This window comes from Oryctolagus cuniculus, chromosome 15 (assembly GCF_051225735.1).
Source record: "Oryctolagus cuniculus isolate XC-2025 breed Fujian yellow rabbit chromosome 15, ASM5122573v1, whole genome shotgun sequence".
NCBI classification, from domain to species: domain Eukaryota; kingdom Metazoa; phylum Chordata; class Mammalia; order Lagomorpha; family Leporidae; genus Oryctolagus; species Oryctolagus cuniculus.
Window position 1 is genome coordinate 39,741,046 of NC_142881.1, and position 20,826 is coordinate 39,761,871.

At 38.0% G+C, this 20,826-nt stretch overlaps 1 long non-coding RNA gene across 10 annotated transcripts in view; it reads left to right on the forward strand.

Annotated features, from left to right (window-relative positions):
- LOC127484148 (uncharacterized) overlaps positions 1–20,826 on the forward strand; it is a 298,348-nt gene that overhangs the window by 101,924 nt on the left and 175,598 nt on the right. For 7 of the 10 annotated variants that reach the window (XR_016222145.1, XR_016222142.1, XR_016222144.1 and 4 more), the window contains one exon: positions 18,727–18,815. This is a non-coding gene — a long non-coding RNA (uncharacterized LOC127484148). The remainder of the gene's footprint in view (positions 1–18,726; positions 18,816–20,826) is intronic. The other 3 variants (XR_016222146.1, XR_016222149.1, XR_016222141.1) reach the window with 1 other exon arrangement.

A 20,826-nucleotide genomic window follows, 5' to 3' on the forward strand; every position in this document is an offset into this window, starting at 1 on the left:
AGTGCAATAGTGATACTTAACAATGAATACACAACCTAGTGGAGGTGACAAGATGTTAGGTGCAAAATATGAACGAAATGTTATGGAAGTAGGACAGAGTTTTAAGAAGTATGTAGATAGAGGGAAGAGATGTGCAATTCGGGACATGCTCAAGCTGACTTACCTCAAACGGTAGAGTTAGAAACATACCAGGGGATTCCAATTCAATCCCATCAAGGTGGCATGTACCAATGCCATCTCACTAGTCCCAGTGACCAATTTCTGTTCACAATTGATCATAATGATAGGACTAAGAACCAAAGGGATCACATAAACAAGAATGGTGTCTGCAAATACTAGCTGATAGAATAAAAAAGGGAGAGAACAACCCAACATGGGAAGTGCAATACACAGCAGACCCATAGAATGGCAGATGTCCTAAACAGCACTCTGGCCTCAGAATCAGCCCTTAAGGCATGCGGATCCGGCTGAAAAGCCCATGAGAGTATTTCAGGCATGGAAAGCCAAGACACTCTGGCAAAAAAAAAAAAAAAAAACCAAACAAACAAAAAAAACCCACAAAACTAAATGAAAGATCTCCACGAGTGAGATCCCAGTGGAAAGAATGGGTCATCAAAGAAGGAGGTATCTTTCTCTGAAGGGAAGAGAAAACTTCCACTTTGACCATGGCCTTGTCTAAATATGATCAGAGTCAGTGAATTCAGGGGGCTTCCATAGCCTTGGCAGCTCATGACAAGAGCCTAGGGTGATTATTGATGCCATAAACAAGAGTGTCAATTTGTTAAGTCAACAACAGGAGTCACTGTGCACTTACTCCTCATGTAGGATCTCTGTCCTTAGTGTGCTGTACATTGAGATTTAATGCTATAACTAGTACTCAAACAGTATTTTTCACTTTATGTTTCTGTGTGGGAGCAAACTGTTGAAATCTTTACTTAATGTATGCTAAACTGATCTTCTGTATATAAAGAGAATCGAAAATGAATCTTGATGTAAAGGAAGGGGAGAGGGAGTGGGAAAGGGGAGGGTTGCGGGTAGGAGGGACGTTATGGGGGGGAAGCCATTGTAATCCATAAACTGTACTTTGGAAATTTATATTCATTAAATAAAAGTTAAAAAAGTATGTAGATAGAGACTTTGACCTTGGTTTGGTACATCCAGGAAGCTTCTCACAGAAAGTGTAATCTGGTTTATAGGTGAAGGTTCTTTAGGCATCAGGTAGATGAAGTGGGAGAACATCATCTTAGAGATAATATGTGGATTTCATTTGGTAGACTTGTGCTTCTGATTAAACATCTATGGCGGATAATATAAACTATCCAGTATCCAATTTTATATCAGACTAAAATGTGCTCACCTAAAAATATTTACCTTCCGTGACTCCCTTCAAGTCTTTCTCAAGCAACAGAGAAACCAAACAAAGCCATATATATATATATATATATATATACACACACGCACACACACACACACATAGCCATATATATATACACACACACACCCACACACATATATACACACCCATATATATGTATATAAAGGTGATGTATATAAAAGGCAACAGAAGAGAGTTTCCAGAAAAAAACTTCCTTGAGTAAAGAGAATTCCAAAAGTTAGTTTTAAAGCCAATCAAGCAACTTTTTAAAACTTTGTCATGAAATTAATTTGGTGAACCAAAAGTTATGTTACCAAAATACTTTCTCCCTTTTTTCTCTTGTTTAACTTGATTTTAATATTTATTAAAATTCAAATTCTTGTGGAAAACATTGTTTATCTTGACAATTGAATTCCATTAAAAGTGCTCAATTAGTGCTCTCAACTATTCAAATAATAATTTGCATTTCAGTGCTTTGAGTCATAAGTGATCTTTAAAGTCCATTAAAGGCTTACTGTTGTGCTTAGTAGGCAGGTCTCCTTTTTTACTAATGAGGAGTTTAGCAAAGGCATAAAAGGTTAAGCAAGTACTGAGGGTGAAGCTGGGATAATGAAGGTGGGAACTGTTGCTGATTTTTTTTTTTTTTTTTGTAAGCTGGTATTTGCCTTAAGTCAATATTTCTGTTGCATGGCAAATAACACTCCTCAGATTTTATTAGTACATTTCGGAAGAGTTCATTGAGCCAGAAGTCTTTGTTTCCCATAATTATTGTAGCAGAAACTGGTCCTCAGTTACTTAGTTTTTCTTAAAGTTATGTGTGTAATCACAGTGCTACCTTAAGGAGAAAATCCCATTTATGAATCTGATTTTATTAAAAGGAATATTTCTGGTATATGAAAACGTCTTTATTTTCCTGGTGTCAAGTTTGGAAGCTTTTCTGCATAATAGTGGAAGAAGAATTTGAAACTATAAATAATCTTGGATGAGAAATGAGAGAATTCATCTGTAGGTGGCAGATCACATATTCCACTGATAACATGCATATTTGAGTGATACATTTTTTGACTAAACCTGTGTTTTCAATTTCCTCAGTGAGAGAAGTTTTTCCCTGAGATTTTCTATCCTTCAAAGACTAATACTGATTCTCATTAAATTTTACAGCATTTAAGATCTACAGGAGGACCTATTGAATGTCTTGTTCAGACTCCATTTTCATCTTCCTTTCACGGGCTATTGGTGGGAAGCAAGGCCGTGGAGAAATGATATGGTCCAGGGAGCATTCTCCAGCTTCCTGAGTGTCTGGAGACAGTTGTGCTTATGAGAGGGAAAGCAGTGGTGATAGCTGCACCCCCAAGTGCACTGGGAACTGGGTGTAACTATCAGATGCATTGGAAGATTCCTTCTTAAGCACGGTAGCCTAGGCCGTGGTAGTTTCCCCATGGGTCAGTTTGTGTTATTCTGAGAATCATTCTCACAGGCCCTGCATAGGTGCTGCTGACCAGTTCTCTCCTGGCTGAAATTGTTAGGTGTGGTTTCTCAGGCCTCATCACAAGTCACCTGCAAGACCCCACAGGGAAAGCTGCCTTTTTTCAGACTAGATAAGAGACTTCGGGGGGAATGCAGTCCAGGACTGGATGGCCCTCCTGCTTTTAAGCATATCTGCATGTCTTGCCCAAGTGCGTTCATTCTGCAGTATCCTTACCTGGGGGCCTTCTTGCTGAGTTTCCTTGTGTTGGAGTCAGGGCTGGTGTGAGGGGAGTGCTAGGGAAACCTTGACGACACTTGAGCTAACTCTCAGTACTCACTGCTTTTTTACTCACAGTCCCCGCCCCCCCACTTCCACTGCAACTTCCAGCTCCAGGGTCTGTAAAATTTTAACAGACTTTTATTTGGGGGTATCCTCAAAAGTTAAATGGCTTCTATGTCTAAACTGATCCATTGACCCTCCATCAGGGTGCCTTTCTGGGGTGAAATGGAACAGCCAGGGGAGTCAGCACTTTGGTTTTTGCCTCTCAGACTGCCCTAGTAAGTAGACTAAAGACGTGATTATCACTGCCACTTTGACATTGCTTTAATCAAGTCCCTCTCCAACGCAGCTGAGTTCTTGAAAGTGCTACTCTAGGTCACATAATTGTTTGGTTTAGGACACCTTTGTCAGATCACTTCTGATCTAAAATCCCTAGTGTGGTTTCTTTTTTCTATGCTAAATCAGATATATTACTTAAAAGGGGGAGCTGCTTTGGCTTAGTGGTCAGGCAGATATTGCAGGCTGCAAAGATGCAATACCAAATATTTGGTAACACTAATACTGCAAATCTTTGAGAACGGGTGTGCACCTACATACAGAGGCTAAAGCTATGGAGAATAAATTAGAAAAAGGCAGACTATTGGTAGGTACCAAGTGTTACTTGCTATTTTTAAGCAAATGCTAGAGATAAGCTAACTATGAGCCTGCTAGCAAGCACAGATAAAAAGTCTGCAGCTCTGCTTAGGGTGGCTTTTCCTGTCTATAGCCTGAAATGTGTATTAACTGATAGTCCAGTATTTTGAGGTCTCACCATTTGGAAAGCCCATTTGCTTCTGTACTTCAGACTTCAAGTGATAAAATTGTGATCCCAGTTGTCTTAAAAATCTCCCCTTAAGTATTTTTTGGGGCGAACAGTGGGAAGCTACTGAATAGCAAGATAAAAGGTGTTGTTCTTGGATGCAAGATCAGTTTAAGATGTCCTTGCCAATAGCCGAGCATAGCAGTCAGTGTCTGACACGTGAGAATGCTCAGTGCTAGTTACTGTAACTCTGTTTTAACAAGAAAATAGGGCAGTTATTTTTGTTCTGAGAATCTTGAGGCTTTTGTTTTTACAAACAATCAGGAAATAAATAATTTGAACTAATCATTTCTAATTGATTGTTATTTTAGGCTTTGTGGGTGATAGACAAGCCCTGTGATGCTATTTTCCAGTCAACTGTGCAATAGAGGAAATCAAATGATCGCCAAACACATGTAAAGCTATGAAGTCTCTGTCTTTAGGCAACTCAGCAGCCTACCTATGCAGATCAGCCTGCTACACAGGCTGAATACTCTTATGGAACTACAAAAAACATTAAGGACAATATACTAGCCTGGTAGAGCAGCCATAACAAAATATCCCAGACTGGGTGGCTTGAATAGCAGAAGATGATTTTGCACAGTTCTGGAGATCAGGAGTCTGAAATGAAGGTGTTGGCTCACGAATGGCCCCCTCCTTTCTGGGTCCTCACATGCTGTTTCTGTTGTGCAGGCATGTCTCTGGCATCTTTTTCCCTAAAAGGGCCAGCCATTGGATTAGAGCTCCACTCTTAGGCCCTCATTTAGCCATAATTATCTCTTTGTAGTCACAATAGGAGTTAAGACTTCACATATGAATTTGGAGGGAACGTAATTCAGTCCGTAACAGGGGATGATTGATTCTTTTTGGGGAGCAGATTTTCAGAATACTTTCTAAAATGGTAAAACTTGAACAGAGTCTTAAAGGATTTAGTTCATAAGTCACACAAAGTGACAGGGACATTCCACATAGAGGAAACAGAATGAAGTGCTGTCTGTGTTCAGGAAATGGCAAGAAGTCTGAGTTGACTGATAACCAAATGCATGTGGAAAACAAAATGCAAAATGTTTTAGTGGACACATTTACGTACAATATAAGTAAAATTTATATGAAAAAATGTCCTTCATACATAATTGACCACTTTCCCTCCTACGCTTTGCTAGGAAAGCTGTGGTTCACTCAACAGAATGTGGTTATCAGTGTTTGATTAGCAAATATAATTATTCAAAAAAGGCACATAAAATCACATTTTAACAGTGAAAATATAATCTAGAGATAAAAAGGAATTTGCTAAGTAATTGAAGATAAAATTTTAAAATAGGCATGTAACAAAAGAGGAGAGAGAATCTTTTGATGTGGTTGGCTTTGGCTGTCGACCTACTAGAGATCTGTTTCAGATCTAATTTGAAAATTACTATAAAAAAGAAAGCTGTCTTTTATTCTCCATGAAGTATCTACAAACCAAGGGCTTTCTTCAGACTTTAGACTAAAGGAGTAATGCACAACTGGGGCTAAATTTGTCACCCAGAGAACATCTGACAAGAGCTGGAGATGTGTTTGATTCTCACAACTGGGAGAAAGAGTGTGCTATTTGCCCCTACTGGGTAGAGTTCAAGGATGCTGCTAGATATCCTACAATGCACAATTCTAGTCCTTACAGTAATGACTTATCCAGCCCAAACTGCTAATAGGACTGAGGTTGAAAAAAGTACTGTGCTAGAGCCATGAATGTTTTCACTCAGCTCCTGCTCCTCTGTGTTGCTTCTGCCTCTTATAAAGTCTTGGGAATAAAGTATTTATACTATACCCTTGTGCTCTATTACCTGAGGGGACCTAGAAGCAGTGAATCAAGAACTAAAGAATACACCTAATGTTCAACTCTCAGTTTCTATTCCATTCCCCAAGAACCTTTGGAGAAAATACACAAGATGATCCAGGAGCTTCTTATAGTGCCAGGAATGAAGAAAGTACTCAAAGTAAAATGCCATAATGATGAGAGTAGTTTGAAGAGATCGAGGTACCAACTGAAAGAGCTCCGGATGGTGAAAGCTGAAACAATTTGAGCAATTTGATACTAGTTTATAATCCACAATATAAAATAAATATTAATGACTCCTAATAGTGGTAAGCATTTAGGAAGTAAGTATTTACTGATAATAGTAAACAACTAATTGAAAACACAAACTGGGGAGAATAGAGAAATCTCCCATGGAAAAGTTCCAGATCCTCTATCCTTATGGAGGGTGCATAATTTGGGACATGCTCAATCAGACTTGCCCCAAATGGTGGAGTTAGAAACGTGCCAGGGGATTCCAATACAATCCCATCAAGTTGCATGTACCAATGCCATCTCACTAGTCCAAGTGATCGATTTCAGTTCACAATTGATCACACTGATAGGTCTAAGAGTCAAAGGGATCAAACAAGACTAGTGTCTGCTAATACTAACTGATAGAATCAAAAAGGGAGAGAATGATCCATCATGGGAAGTGGGATACACAGCAGACTCATAGAATGGCAGATGTCCTAAATAGCACTCTGGCCTCAGAATCAGCCCTTAAGGCATTCAGATCTGGCTGAAGAGCCCATGAGAGTATTTTAGACATGGAAAGCCAAGACACTCTGGGGAAAAAAAAAGGACCTAAATGAAAGATCTCTGTGAGTGAGATCCCAGTGGAAAGAACGGGTCATCAAAGAAGGAGGTACCTTTCTCTGAAGGGAGGAGAGAACTTCCACTTTGACTATGACCCTGTCAGAATAAGATCAAAGTCGGCGACTCAAAAGGCTTTCATAGCCTTGGCAACTCATGACTAGAGCCTAGGGAGATTACTGACTCCATAAACAAGAGTGTCAAATTGTTAAGTCAACAACAGGAGTCACTGTGTACTTACTTCTCATGTGGGATCTGTCCTTAATGTGTTGTCAAATGTGAAGTAATGCTATAGCTAGTACTGAAACAGTATTTTACACTTTGTGTTTCTGTGTGGGTGCAAACTGATGAAATCTTTACTTAATATATACTAAATCGATCTTCTGTATATAAAGAGAATTGAAAATGAATCTTGATGTGAATGGAATGGGAGAGGGAGCAGGAGATGGGAGGGGTGCGAGTGGGAGGGAAATTATGGGGGGGGGGAGCCATTGTAATCCATAAACTGTACTTTGGAAATTTATATTCACTAAAATAATAATAAAAAAAATGCACTACACATAGTGGCTTCCTCCCAAAGAGGAAGGGGGACAATGGAGTCACTTTACAGAGGAGAAATATAACAAGCACTGCTTTGGCAAGGTGGTCCAGGTTAACATCATTTGTGAGAAATCATGTCATGAAAATGTTGAATTTGTGATTTTTCTTCTCCAAAGTCTAAATTCCAATCTAATCATGAGAAAAATACCAGAAAAATGCCACGTGTGGGACATTTGATGACATTCATGACTGATATTTTTTAAAATCATTAAGATGATAAAAAACAAAGTGTGAGACACTGTTATAAGCTGGAGGGGCCTAAGAAAACTTGACAACTAGGCATAATTTTATGGACTCCTTTGACAGAGAAAGAATATTAGGTAAAACTAAGGACATTGGAACAAAATGCTCATTTTAGTTGGTAAAAATATGTTAATATTGGCTCATCAAAATTTATACAAATACCATATATAATAAAGAATATGATTCTATATGTTGATATATATAGGACAATGTGTAAGCCTTATCTACGCATCTTCTTATGGAACTTAGAGATAAGGCTTTGGGAAGTGATTAGGGTTGGACAAGCTCATCAGTGTGTGGGTCTCCTTGTCTGAATCTGGGCAAGGTAACAAGAAAGCTAGGGTGCCTTCTCCTCTAATATCACTGGAAGACTTAAACCACATAAGCTCCTGTCTGTACCTGGCAACCATAATTAAAACTTACCATCAGTCTTCTTTCTTGATCCACTCGAACCATTTGGAACTGCCTTGGGAAGCCTGTGTTGCACTTAAAAAATCTACTTATACAAGTAATAAGCATTTTGACAACCTCTTGCTGTGTATGTATGGCATCATTGGCCTGGGTACCTAAACTAAATTTTGGGTGAAGAGCTATTCTGTTTTTTTCAGAGTGGCTATCAACATTGCATTATTATTATCAGATGTAAATAATCAGGGAAATTTGATATAGAGTATATGAGAATTTTCTGTTTGCAATTCTGTTTAAGATTTGAAAGTGTTCTAAAATAAAGTTTATGTTTTAAAAATTCGCATCATAGTTCAGGATGAGAGGAGTGTAACACAGCCCTTGAGATTTGTGCTGACTTCCAGATGAGGCTCTTCCTAGAAGACACCATTTAATTTTGACAGAACATGTTTCTCCAGGGCATACGTCAGGGTTATTTAAAGCCAATTTTCACTGTGAGGTAAATTGGGTTTCTCTGTGATTTACTTTTATTAGACAGTTTTTTTTGACAATGCACATAACAGATAGGTCCTTCTCTTCAGTTCCTCATAGCAATAGCAGCTTCAGAGCAATGGCCACCTCTTACATAGTCACTGCATGTTGATCTGGAATAGTAATGGCCTCATGAGTATTGCTCTGAAAATGCCTTAAATATATCTCAGTAAACACACTTGATCTGTGCCCCTTTTGTAAAGGGCTCATGTAGCCCAGGGCAGAGGTCTAATGAGCAGAAAAAATTTCTTTCATGGCACACTGCCTGTATTTCTATTAATATTTATTTGCATCCTATATAATAATGTGTGCAAGCACCTGGAGATGTGCTGAGCCCTCTCCATGTGTTATCCCCTTTAATCCTCCCAGCACCTCAGGAGGGAAGAATTCTGGTTCGTAAATGAGAAAACTAAAGCCTGGTAGAGGTTAAGTAACTTGCTTAAGGTCCTTCAGTAATAAGTGATAAAGCTGCGTTCACTCCTTGATCTACCTTGATCTATGTGACCACGGACCTTGAGCTTTGCCCTTGAATTATAGCACTTGTTTTTTTATTATTTGCTTTTTATATACCAATGTCCGTGAACTAGATTTGCATTCTTAGAAATTGATAACTGTATTTTATCCATTTTGGAATCTCCAGGCATAACTTAAAACTCTTGATTTTCTTTTTAATATGTAAAGTGGACTCCGTTAGTAACATGCAAGAATTATTCTTCCAACTATTTTCATAGAAGAAGCTATCATTTTTATGGGAGAAATAATACTGCTAGAAGCCTGCATTATGTAATATGACTTAGAATTATATAGAAACTAGTTAGTAAATGAATGTGCTACTGAAATTCAGGTAAGTTTTGGTGTTGTACTACTGTGTAGCATTCACTGTTTGTGGAACAGGAAAGACATTTATAACCTGCTTTTCAAAACTCACAAAACAGTATGCTTTTAAAGAGCTCTTATGGGAGAGGCTGTGAAATTATTGTTTGTCTATGGGCTCTGGATGATCTTGCTGCCTAAAATCTCAAGATCCAGTAAAATTCATTTTATACAGGAGTTAGCTCTATGACAAAGGAAAAATACGGGCAGTAATAATAATTTTATAACTTGAACTACTTAGATATTGAGCACCAGCAGGCTAGCCACCAGGTTGGAATGCTGAACACAGATATAAATGTTTATAAATTTCCTATTTTTAAAACTAATTATCCTACTAATTTATAAATTTCATCAAAGGGATGTATAGAACAATAGCATATATAGAGTTTGGTACTATCTTGATTTCAGACAACTGCAGGCCTTGGAATGTATCTCCCACAGATGAGGAAAATTAATATCTTTCAAATTTGAGATGTTTATAATGCATTCAATTAGAGGTTTTCTGTAAATAGTTCTAAGTACAAATCCTTTATTCCTCCCGATGACCATACAAGGTAGGTTTGATGATTATCCTGGTGAATGTGTAGTGTGTAATTATTATCCCAATTACATATGTTCAAGATAACATAGGTAACCAGTAATCGAGATGTGAATCTAGGAATCTTGAGTCCAGAACTATGGTCCTCAGGATGTACTTAGTCTCTTCCCAAAGACTTCCATGACATCAAAAGAAGACATAGAAAGTTACCATGATAATAGGAGATACAAGCAGACTTAATGACAGATTTCCCAAGAATTATCGTCTGTACTCAAATATCCACATAATTGATCTAAGTGGTTGGTTTTACAAGTTAACAGTTCATAAAGATATAAAAATTCTATTCAATATATTATATATTCCAATCATTCTGGATAATGGTCCATTCACTCATCATTTCAGTGGACATTTATTGAGCCCCTAGTGTGTCACAGATCTTGTAGTGCGTACAGAATTAGAAGTTTCTTACCTCAATAAATTTATTCTTAGAGCAACATAAATCTGAAGCTGCATGTACAAATGTAAAATTCAAATATAATGAGAGCTGTGAAAAATAAGGGATTCAGGGGGAATAAAGTATTAAACAGAAGAAAGGTCTTTTGCATAGGTAAGGTACAGAGAATCAGGAAATTTTTCTATTTGCTGCATATTACATTGTATGGGGAGATTCCTGAAATATTCACAAATTATGACTATGTCTAATGCATTTTCCCTGTCAGATGATGTAATTCATCCTCTGTCTCTTCTCTTTTTTTTTTTTTTTATTTATGACAGGCAGAGTGGACAGTGAGAGAGAGAGACAGAGAGAAAGGTCTTCCTTTGCCGTTGGTTCACCCTCCAATGGCCGCTGCGGCTGGCGCACTGCACTGATCCGATGGCAGGAGCCAGGTATTTATCCTGGTCTCCCATGGGGTGCAGGGCCCAAGACTTGGGCCATCCTCCACTGCACTCCCTGGCCACAGCAGAGAGCTGGCCTGGAAGAAGAGCACCTGGGACAGAATCCGGCGCCCCAACCGGGACTAGAACCTGCTGTGCCGGCGCCGCAAGGCAGAGGATTAGCCTAGTGAGCCGCGGCACCGGCTCTGTCTCTTCTCTTAGTCACATTTTAGTGTCAATCTTTTCCCTAAAGAAGAACCAACAATTACTACATTGATAGACACTTTGCCTGTGGCATGGCTATTGTCCTATGTCTTGAGATCAATTTGTTTGCCTTTAGGAAAAGGATAAACTTTTTCTAAAGCAAAGCCATAACTTCTTTGATCCTGGTATCAAACTCATCTATCAAGTCTTAATAATTGTCTAATTTCTCCTCAATTTCTTTACAACATGTATTGTTAGCCAAAATTTACTAAACATCCCATAAGGAATATTAGAGTTGGAAGACTGATGAATAGTGGTAATTTGACATAATAATAGTGATTTAAATAAAAACTTAAAAGAATGATATAGGTAAAACTATACAAAAATATAGTTTATGAAGCAATTTTGTACACACTATATTTTTGAGCCTCAGGAATCTCCATGAAAGGGGTTCCAGCTCTGAATGTACATCAGAATCAGTTAAACAATGTATCTTGGAGTCCCACCACTGACTAAATGAATCAGAATCTTCAAGACAGGAGGTCCTGGAATAAAAAATTTAAAAATTGCCTGGTGTTTATGAAGTAAGGTTAGATTTCATGAATTACAAAGTGGCTCATATTATTTCTTTATTATAGATATGAAAATGAACAGAAAATGTTTATGAAATCATGTCTTCCCAATTTAGGGTTCCTTAAATTTTCCAATACCAAAGCCTCTTTTATGACAAATTTTGCTAACTTCTTTATGATCTTGAAGTTCATGCATAATATACATCTAAAACATAATGTAAGAGTTTTGTGTAGAATGCGACTTCTGGTTAAGATTCAGAAGAATGTGAAAGAACTTCATCACCACCAGTAAAATAAAAAAAGGAACAACAAAAATATCACATATTTAAAAAAAACATTGAAAAAACTGTTGACCCAACAGGCCATTCTACTTTAATGGAACAAAATGAATAGAAAACCTAAATTAAAATTTTTCATCAAGGGACTTAAAAGTTGCTGAAATTAATAAGTTAAACTATAGTCAATTTACAAATCAAATTTTTCGTTCAGATAGTTTAATATGTTCCACAAAGGCTTAAGATGAAAAAAAAAAACCATATCTATGCTGGTCAAACTGCTGAAAACTCACTCAAAAGGAATAAAAAGGACCACAGAAAAGTAGAAAAATTATAGATGAGAAATAAATGATAGCTGATTTCTCAAAGGAAATAGATTACAGAAGATAACAAAATGACATCTTTGAAGTACTGAGAAGAGAAAATTTCACTTAGAAATTTAATTCCAGCAAAAATACATTTCAAAAATGAAGGTAAAAGAAGAAAATGTTGCATAAATGATGATTGAGATAATTTATTGCCAGTACCCATGTATATAAAGAATGTTATAAGACGTTTTGAAAATCTCGGCAATTCAGTTAAAAAATGGTCAAAGGACCTAAATAGATAATTCTCAAAAGACAAAATAAACATGGTCAACAAACAAATGAAACATCAGTAACCATTAGGGAAATGCAAATCAAAACCACAATGAGATACCACCTCTGCCCTGTTAGAATAGCTGTTATCCAAGAGACAGAGTAACAAATGCTGGCGAGGATGTGGAAAAAGGGGAACTCTTATGTAGTGTTGGTGTGAATATAAGTTAGTGCAGCCACTGTGGAAAACTGCATGGAAATTTCCTTAAAAACTACAGCTACATTTGTCATATGATCCAGCAATCTCACTACTGGGTATACACTCAAAATATATGGACACGCCTTATGAATACCTGCAGCACCATGTTTACAGCAGCACTATTCACAATAGCCAAATATGGAATCAAAGTGTCCATCATCAGATGAATGAATACAGGAAATATGAGATACACAGCCCCCCCCCCCCACTGAAATACTATTCAACTACAACAAAAGAATTGAATCATGCCATTTGCATCAAAACAGATACAACTTGAAGACATCATGTTGAGTGAAAAAAGCCAAACACAGGAAGACAAATACTGCATGTTCTCCCTTTTATATGAGAGCTAAACTTGAAAAAATCCAAAATACAAAAAAAGAAGAAATGTCTATATCAGTATTGCTGAAAATACATTTTTGTCAAACTGTTTTACATCTTTGTGAAACCAATGGTTAAGAATGATATACCACTATAGTTTTTTGTTTTGTTTTGTTTTTTGACAGGCAGAGTGGACAGTGAGAGAGAGAAAGAAAGGTCTTCCTTTACCATTGGTTCACCCTCCAATGGCCACCGCGGCCGGCGCGCTGTGGCCGGTGCATCACGCTGATACAAAGCCAGGAGCCAGGTGCTTCTCCTGGACTCCCAAGCGGGTGCAGGGCTCAAGGACTTGGGCCATCCTCCACTGCACTCCCGGGCCAGAGCAGAGAGCTGGCCTGGAAGAGGGGCAACCGGGACAGAATCTGCTGCCCTGACTGGGACTAGAACGCAGTGTGCCAGTGGCACAGGCGGAGGATTAGCCTATTGAGCCATGACACTGGCCAATACCACTATAGTTTTAATGATCAGTGATTATCTTAAAATTTCCTATATGTGAGTGAAATGGTTGTATTTTCATTTGATTATTGTTTATAGCCCTTGCTATTCCTGCTGAATTATGGTCTTTTTACTTTTTATGTGTTGAACTCTTTATTTAGTGGAACATTACATCTTTGTCTATAATGCCAATCAAAAAATATTATCTCAAAAATTGGAAGGAAAAAATTACATTTTTACAATTGTATCTATGAACTACATTGGGTATGTCTTATTGTATAAATATCAAGTTGACCTGAGAATTTGAGAATTGTGTAATAGTAATTATGCATTTGCTGTGACCCTGAAATTCCAGTGTATTAATCAATTCCTTTGAAAATAAAATTTGTGTGTTTTTTTCCATAAAGTATATTTCTCATGGCCTCTAAAAAACCCTTCAAAGGCATGGATTTAAAATTTTGGGGGCCAGACCTTTTCATGAACTTTTGGAAGAGATAAAAATTAATATATAATTAATACAAAATTTGATTAAAAAATGATGAACAATATCAGTTTTCAAAGAGAAACATTACTCTTGATTTCACAGATTTTAAACAAGAATTATTAATATACTTATGCCAATAAATTTCATCTAGAGGAAATTAACCAATCCCATAACACAAAAAAAATCCAGAAGTGAACTCTTCCATCTGCTGGTTTATGCCACAAAGGGCTACAACAACTGTGCTAGGTCAGGTTGAAACCAAGAGCCTGGAATTCAAACTGGGTCTCCCAAGAGAGTGTCAGTGACCCAAGTACTTGAGTCGTCATCATCTTCTGCGTCTTAGAGCAGAGTTGGGCTCAACCCAGGCACTCTGATAAGGGAAGCAGGCATCCTAACTGGCACTGTTACTGCTAGGTCACCGTCTTTGCTGCCTGTCAGGGTGTACATTAGTGGGAGGCTATAACTGAAATTGGAGCCAAGACCTGAACCCAAGTAGCTGGATATGGGACACAGCTGTCTCAAGCAGTGCCTTAACTGCTATGCCAAACATCCAGCTCCATCCTTTTGTAGGCATGTTTTGTCACAGGATACGGAGAACATCAAGAATGAGAGATGTAAGTTGGGCCTATTAAGATTTAAATCACCTTTCTTCAAATGGGGCTGTTAAGAAAATAAAAAGGCGGCTGGCGCCTTGGCTCACTTGGTTAATCCTCCACCTGTGGCGCCACTACTCCAGGTTCTAGTCCCAGTTGGGGTGCCAGATTCTGTCCCAGTTGCTCCTCTTCCAGTCCACTGTGGCCTGGGAGGGCAGTGGAGGATGGTCCAAGTGCTTGCGCCCTGCACCCGCATAGGAGACCAGGAGGAAGCACCTGGCTCCTGGCTTCGGATCAGCGCAGCTCTGGTTGTAGTGGCCATTTGGGGAGTGAACCAACGGAAGGAAGACCTTTCTCTCTGTCTCTCTCTCTCACTGTCTCACTCTGTTTGTCAAAAAAAAAAAAAAAAAAAAAAAGGCAAACCACAAACTCGGACACATTATCTACAATATCTGTATCTGGAAACAATACCTTAATTATAACTTGAGGAGAATAAAATAGTTTCAAGTAAAGTATGTGTTACAGTGCCTAAATGAAGTGGTCAAAAGCTAACAGAGAATCATTCTCATGGGACAGGTGGTAACATTCAGAATGACACCAGGAAGACAGTTAATTCTGTGATTATGATTTTATGAAATAGAAATCAGTCGCTGTAATGCTTTTTTGTTTTTTTAAAAGATCTATTTATTTGAAGGTCAGAGTTACACAAAGAGAAAGAGGTCTTCCATCTGCTGGTTCACTCCCCAGTTGGCCGCAATGGCTAGAGCTGTGCCAATCCGAAGCCAGGAGCTTCTGGGTTTCCTATGAGGGAGCAGGGGCCCAAGGACTTGGGCCATCTTCTACTGCTTTCCTAGGCCATAGTAGAGAGCTGGATCAGAAGTGGAGCAGCCAGGACTCAAACCAGCGCTCATATGGGATACCAGCATTTCAGGTGGCGGCTTTACCTGCTACACCACTGCGCTGGTGCATTGTAGTGCTTTTAAAACAAGGGACTCCTTTTTTTGTTTTTGTTTGTTTCCATGGTAGTTAAATTTCTAGATAGTCAAGATAAAATAAATTATGCAAAATATACTTTGTGTTTTTGTGAAAACAGCTTTGTTCTTGGCTTGGGTTATTAACATTTTTCACCTGCAAGAAAGCCCTATACAATAAATTGAGAAGTTGAGCAGCTTTGGCTCAGCATTGTGGTAAGTGGATATCGCAGCTGCTTGTGACTCCCAGTCCCATACTGGAGCACTTGAGTTGCAGTCGTAGCTGCTGTTCTCTGAATCCAGCACCCTCCTAATGAACCTGAGAAAGCAGAAGAAAATGGCCCAAGTACTTGTACCCCTGCAACCATGTTGGAGACCAGCATAGAGTGAACCCTGGCCATTGCAGACATTTGGGGAGTGAACAAGTGGATGGAAGAGCTCTCTCCCTCTCTGTCACTCTGCCTTTCATATAAATACATAAATCTTTAAAAAGTTTAAGGAGATCTAATACTTGATGTGAGACAATCCAACTCATCAAATACCCCAACTAGTAAACACTGCTATGGTTCCTTTATCATATGAAAAAAAAATTCCCCTACAATTTTGTAAAATGTTCCCTGGGGGCACTGCCCTCTCTGAAAGAAACCACCATTCTATTAATGCAGGGAAGAAAACAGAAAATAAAGATTTTCTGGCTTGAGGAATATCTGAATGGCAAATTCTCTGTTCCATTTGCTCTGCTTCCTACAGATGAAAGGATAAACAAAGGTCTACCTGTTTCCGTGTTTTAAAATATTGACTTATTTTAGAAATAAGAGATGTACCATTAGCAAAATGATGGAGACCACCTTTCCTGAATGTTATGCCTGGCACATATAAAGAAGCTAGCAGCTGCTTCCTTGGTTGGTAGCCAGTAAAAGCTGACAAACTGAATACATTCAGCCTTGAGAGTGAAGGAAATATATTTTCAGAGGAGCCAGGTCAAAAGCTTGGCACTGCTGTGCAGTGGTGCAGTTGGCACAACCTTTCAGCACAGCCACTTGAGTCCCACCCGTTGCTTTAAGCGAACGGCACCTGAGCTCTGCTCCATCTCCTAGTTTGAAAAGTACCCCTGGAGCGTCTGGGACTCAAGAGCACAGAGTCCTTGCTTTCCAGAGCAGCCGCCTCTTGAGAAGATCTGGGATCAGGGTCCCTTTTGTCTCTGTGGTTTGGTCATCAACATAAATCTCACATTTGCCATTTCATGTTTATTTGGCATGAATAAGCCAGCTAAAAGTCTGAGGGCCTTTCCGTTAGGCTTACAGTAGCGTTCATGATTTTGATACAAAGCACTAAGGCTCCAATCTCAACGCAATGCAGCCTCTGTTTTGAGAAAAAAGGCAAAGCAGACAACTTCAGAAATTCACTGTATGTTATTCTAACTTCAGCCACCATTTTGAAAATAAGACTTGTGGTTGGAACCTTCATCAGCAGACCCTGTAATAAGAAAGGTGACTTGTTCTGAGGTTGTGTTCTTGGAGTTTTGCAGATATTAAGTCTCAGTACTATATGTCCGACAGAGCTGAGCTAGCAATTGAACAGTTCCAAATGGTGGTGAAAACTCCTTTTTATTTCATTCCACCTGGAACCACATGCAAAAGAGTTGATTTGAAAATTCCATTCATGTGGCTTTTACTAACAAGAGCACCTTCATTCCCCTTGTACATTGAAAACCTATTCACAGTGGCGTTGAAAGTCAGGGCAAGAGGGGTCCATGAAGTATCACTTAGTGTACCATCTAAATAGATACATAAATTTTCTCTGCAGTCTACCACAATGCCTAAACCAAACTCCCTCTTTTTGAAAAAATGTCAGACTTATAAGCAGGGAAGGTCTTTTGAGATCCTGATAGAAACAGAACCCAAAGTATGAGTCTCCAGATCCTACACTTCTTTTTTTCTGGCACCTACGTCCTGAGCTCCTGTTTAAATGTGCTTTTCATGCTCAATGTCCATTCTACTTTGCCCAGGAATCAGTTAACATTCTTATTAAACACTGACTTCCAGAGCTAAACATACTTCTTCCCAGTGTTTTCTGGTCAGCTGTTGATAAAATGGGATTTTCACGATTCTCTTTTTCTTTGGTTGACCAGTATTCATTCCTTTTAGTTTGTGTGGCAATTATTTGCTTAAAGAGGGCCTCGTAATTCAACAGAAAAATGTTAAAGCTAATTTAACTTTGAAGGGACATCTACCACAAATTTCTGCCATTTTTTGCCTATGAGTCCCCTACCAGTTACGCGAAGAGGGGTTGCTAGGGAGAAGTGGGGGATGACTTTCTTTATGGTACAGAAGACTAATTTCAGCCTTCAGATCTTTAGCAGACATCCATTGTCAACCAAGGCTGTGAGAGGTTAAAAATACTGTCAGAATGTGACCAAATATCAGAATAAAAATGTACCCATCATTTATGTCTTATTAGGTAACCTCATCCTTATGAGATGGCTATCATTGTATACCCCACAGGAGACCACTTTTGCTAATGGTATCATTCAATAAAGTTGGGTTAGCAAATGGATCTTTGCTTCTGTCATGCTGCGAAGAACTGTGACCAGATTAGAACATCCTAAAAACTTAAATATAGGCAATTTCTGTAAATCTTGGTTTGCTGTAGATAAAGCATACCTACATAGGAGAAAAGTTACCAAATGAAATTAGATTACTAAGTCCTAGTCTTTAACTTTGCACCAAAACTATTTCTGTCATTGTGTGGTATGTGCCAGAATGCCTCAGGATTAAGAATTGTGTATGCATGTTTTTTTATTAACATTTTCTGCTCTTTTAACTATTGGAAATGAGACAGAGTGTAGCTCATCATCATCTTCAGTATGTATCCAATTATCTTAACTGATTAGTGAAGGCTTTACAGCTTTTTATTCCTCCTTTGTAATGGGTTTGTTTATATTCTGAGGCATACACATAGTTATATTTTCTTGAATACACTCATGTTCTACATGACAACGTCTTGATGAATGGTGGGCTCATACACAATGGTGGTTCTCAAAGATTAAAAGGGAGCTGAAAAATGCCTATCATCCAGTGACATTGTTGCTGTCATACTGTATTACTCATTTGTTTATGGTTATATAAACAAACCTTCACTGCTGGTTGTATAAAAATATAGCACATGCAATTATGTACAGTACATAATATTTGATAGTGATAAATGATTGCTATTGGTTCATGTATATTTGCCATACTTTTTTTTATTGTTTGAGAGTACTCCTACTTAGAAAAAATGCTTTGTTTTTCTTTGATAGCAGCGGCCTCATACATCTTGTGTTTTCCTTGTCTCCTGGTTGCATCCAGAAGCCATGTGGAGTGATAAACTTACACCTTCTAGGATTATGTAAGTACATTCTGTGTCTGCACAAGGGAAAAATTGCCTACCAGCACATTTCTCAAAATACATCCCTGTCGTTAAGAGATGCATGACTGTGTATATACCCTTGGAAAATATATTATTTTGCTTTGTGTTTGTTTTTAATTTACATAGATAGTATTATACTGTAAATCCAACTTTAACAGTTTAGTCAGTTTTGACAATGTTTTTAAAATCTATTAACATCATTTATATGTGCATCTGGTTTGTTGTTTCTTTGAGCTGCATAGCATTCTATGCTATACAACTGCCCCATTTAATTTTTCATTCTAGAAATAGACATTGAGCAAATCTCTTTTTGCTATCATTATAAACAATGCCACTGTGAGCATTCTTGGATGCATACCTTTCTGAATTTCTGAGAGAAATTCAAGAATGTGGGATGACCTAGTCATAAAATACACAAATGTGTAACTTTCCCGAACACTGCTGTTCTACATTTCAGCCTGGCTGGATCAGCTCTTTGTAGTTCCAGTACGCAGCACACCAGTGTTCAGATCCATAGTTCCCCGACATTAGATATTAATCGTCTTTCTAAGTTTTGTCATCCTGATGGGTATACATTGATTTTTCATTGTTGTTTTAATTAGCACTTTACTAGTAATTGTAATTTGAATTGGAGTATCTTACCTGGCATTGTTATTGTTAGTCAGGTGGGCTTCCTCTAAATTTCTAATGTACTTCTTTTTTTTTCATTGTCAAGACTTTTTTTTTTTTTTAAATTCTAAGCATTGTTTGCTAATCATTTTTTAAGGTTGCAAATATCTGCTGCCAGTCTTTCTGTATGCTCTTATTTTAGAGTCCTTTAGGAAATCCATGATTTTATTTTACTCATCTATTTTACCCCCTTACAGTCTTTTGAAAAATTATTTCCAGTGACTTCCCTATAAACTTGGTAAAATATATATATTCTGTCACATTTTCTTTTGTACAATTATGGTCTAATCTTTAAATTTGGATATCTAATCAGTGTTCAGTTGGCATGTGATCAAAAAGTAAAATCTCAACTCCATTTTCCTCCATATGGTGAACTAGTTTTTCATAATATCAACTAAACAATGCCAACCTTCCTCATTGATTTGTGGGATTATCTTCGTTGTATAAAATTTTCTGCATGTGCAGGGGTCTATTTCTTAAATGGTGTTTCATTAATCTAGTCTAAATCTATTTTCCGTTTTTATCAATATTGTATCTTTTTAACAATTTAAATTTCTTTTAACACATGGCCTAGCAATATGTGTTAATATTGCTAGTCTTCTTTCTTTTTCAAAGTTGACTTAGCTGTGCTTCAGTTTTGCTTCTATATACATATTACACATGCACTGTAAAATGAGTTTATTTAATCCCATAGTGTATATGTTCTATTGCTAGTGTGCTGAATTTACGTATTGATTTGAAAGAGAATTGAAGTCTATTCTGTATTAACTATCCCATGCATAAACATCAGGTATCACTCACTTTGTCTGAATTGTCTTCAATGTCCTTCAGTATTCTCTAGGACCTTTCCTCTGAAAGGCTTAAGGCATTCATTATTGGGTTTGTTCCTATGCACCTTACATGTTTATTCCTGTTATTAATAACAGCTCACTTTGAAACTGAGCACATATTGTTAAGTGAATCTGGTAAGTCACTTCTCTGAAAAGATCAGTCATGTGTTTTTGCTGAATTGTCTGTTGTCCCCCAAATCAGTCCCCCTGTCTAATGCTGGAGACTGTTCTTCCCCGAATCTCCTTTTAACGAGAGAGATACATAGGAGATGGGGAGATGGAAGTAAAGCAGGAATTACTCTCTGTAGGTCATGGTAGACAAACAGGGTTGGGGGCACTCAGGCATTTAACCTTTCCACACACTCCTTCATTACATTCTAACCTTGGTAAATAGATACATGGGCGATTTAAGCTTTTCTGGCTTTTCATCTGTGCTAGTGCTTCAGTTCCTTCTTTTAAGACCTCCACTCCCTTAGCAACACTCGGATTTA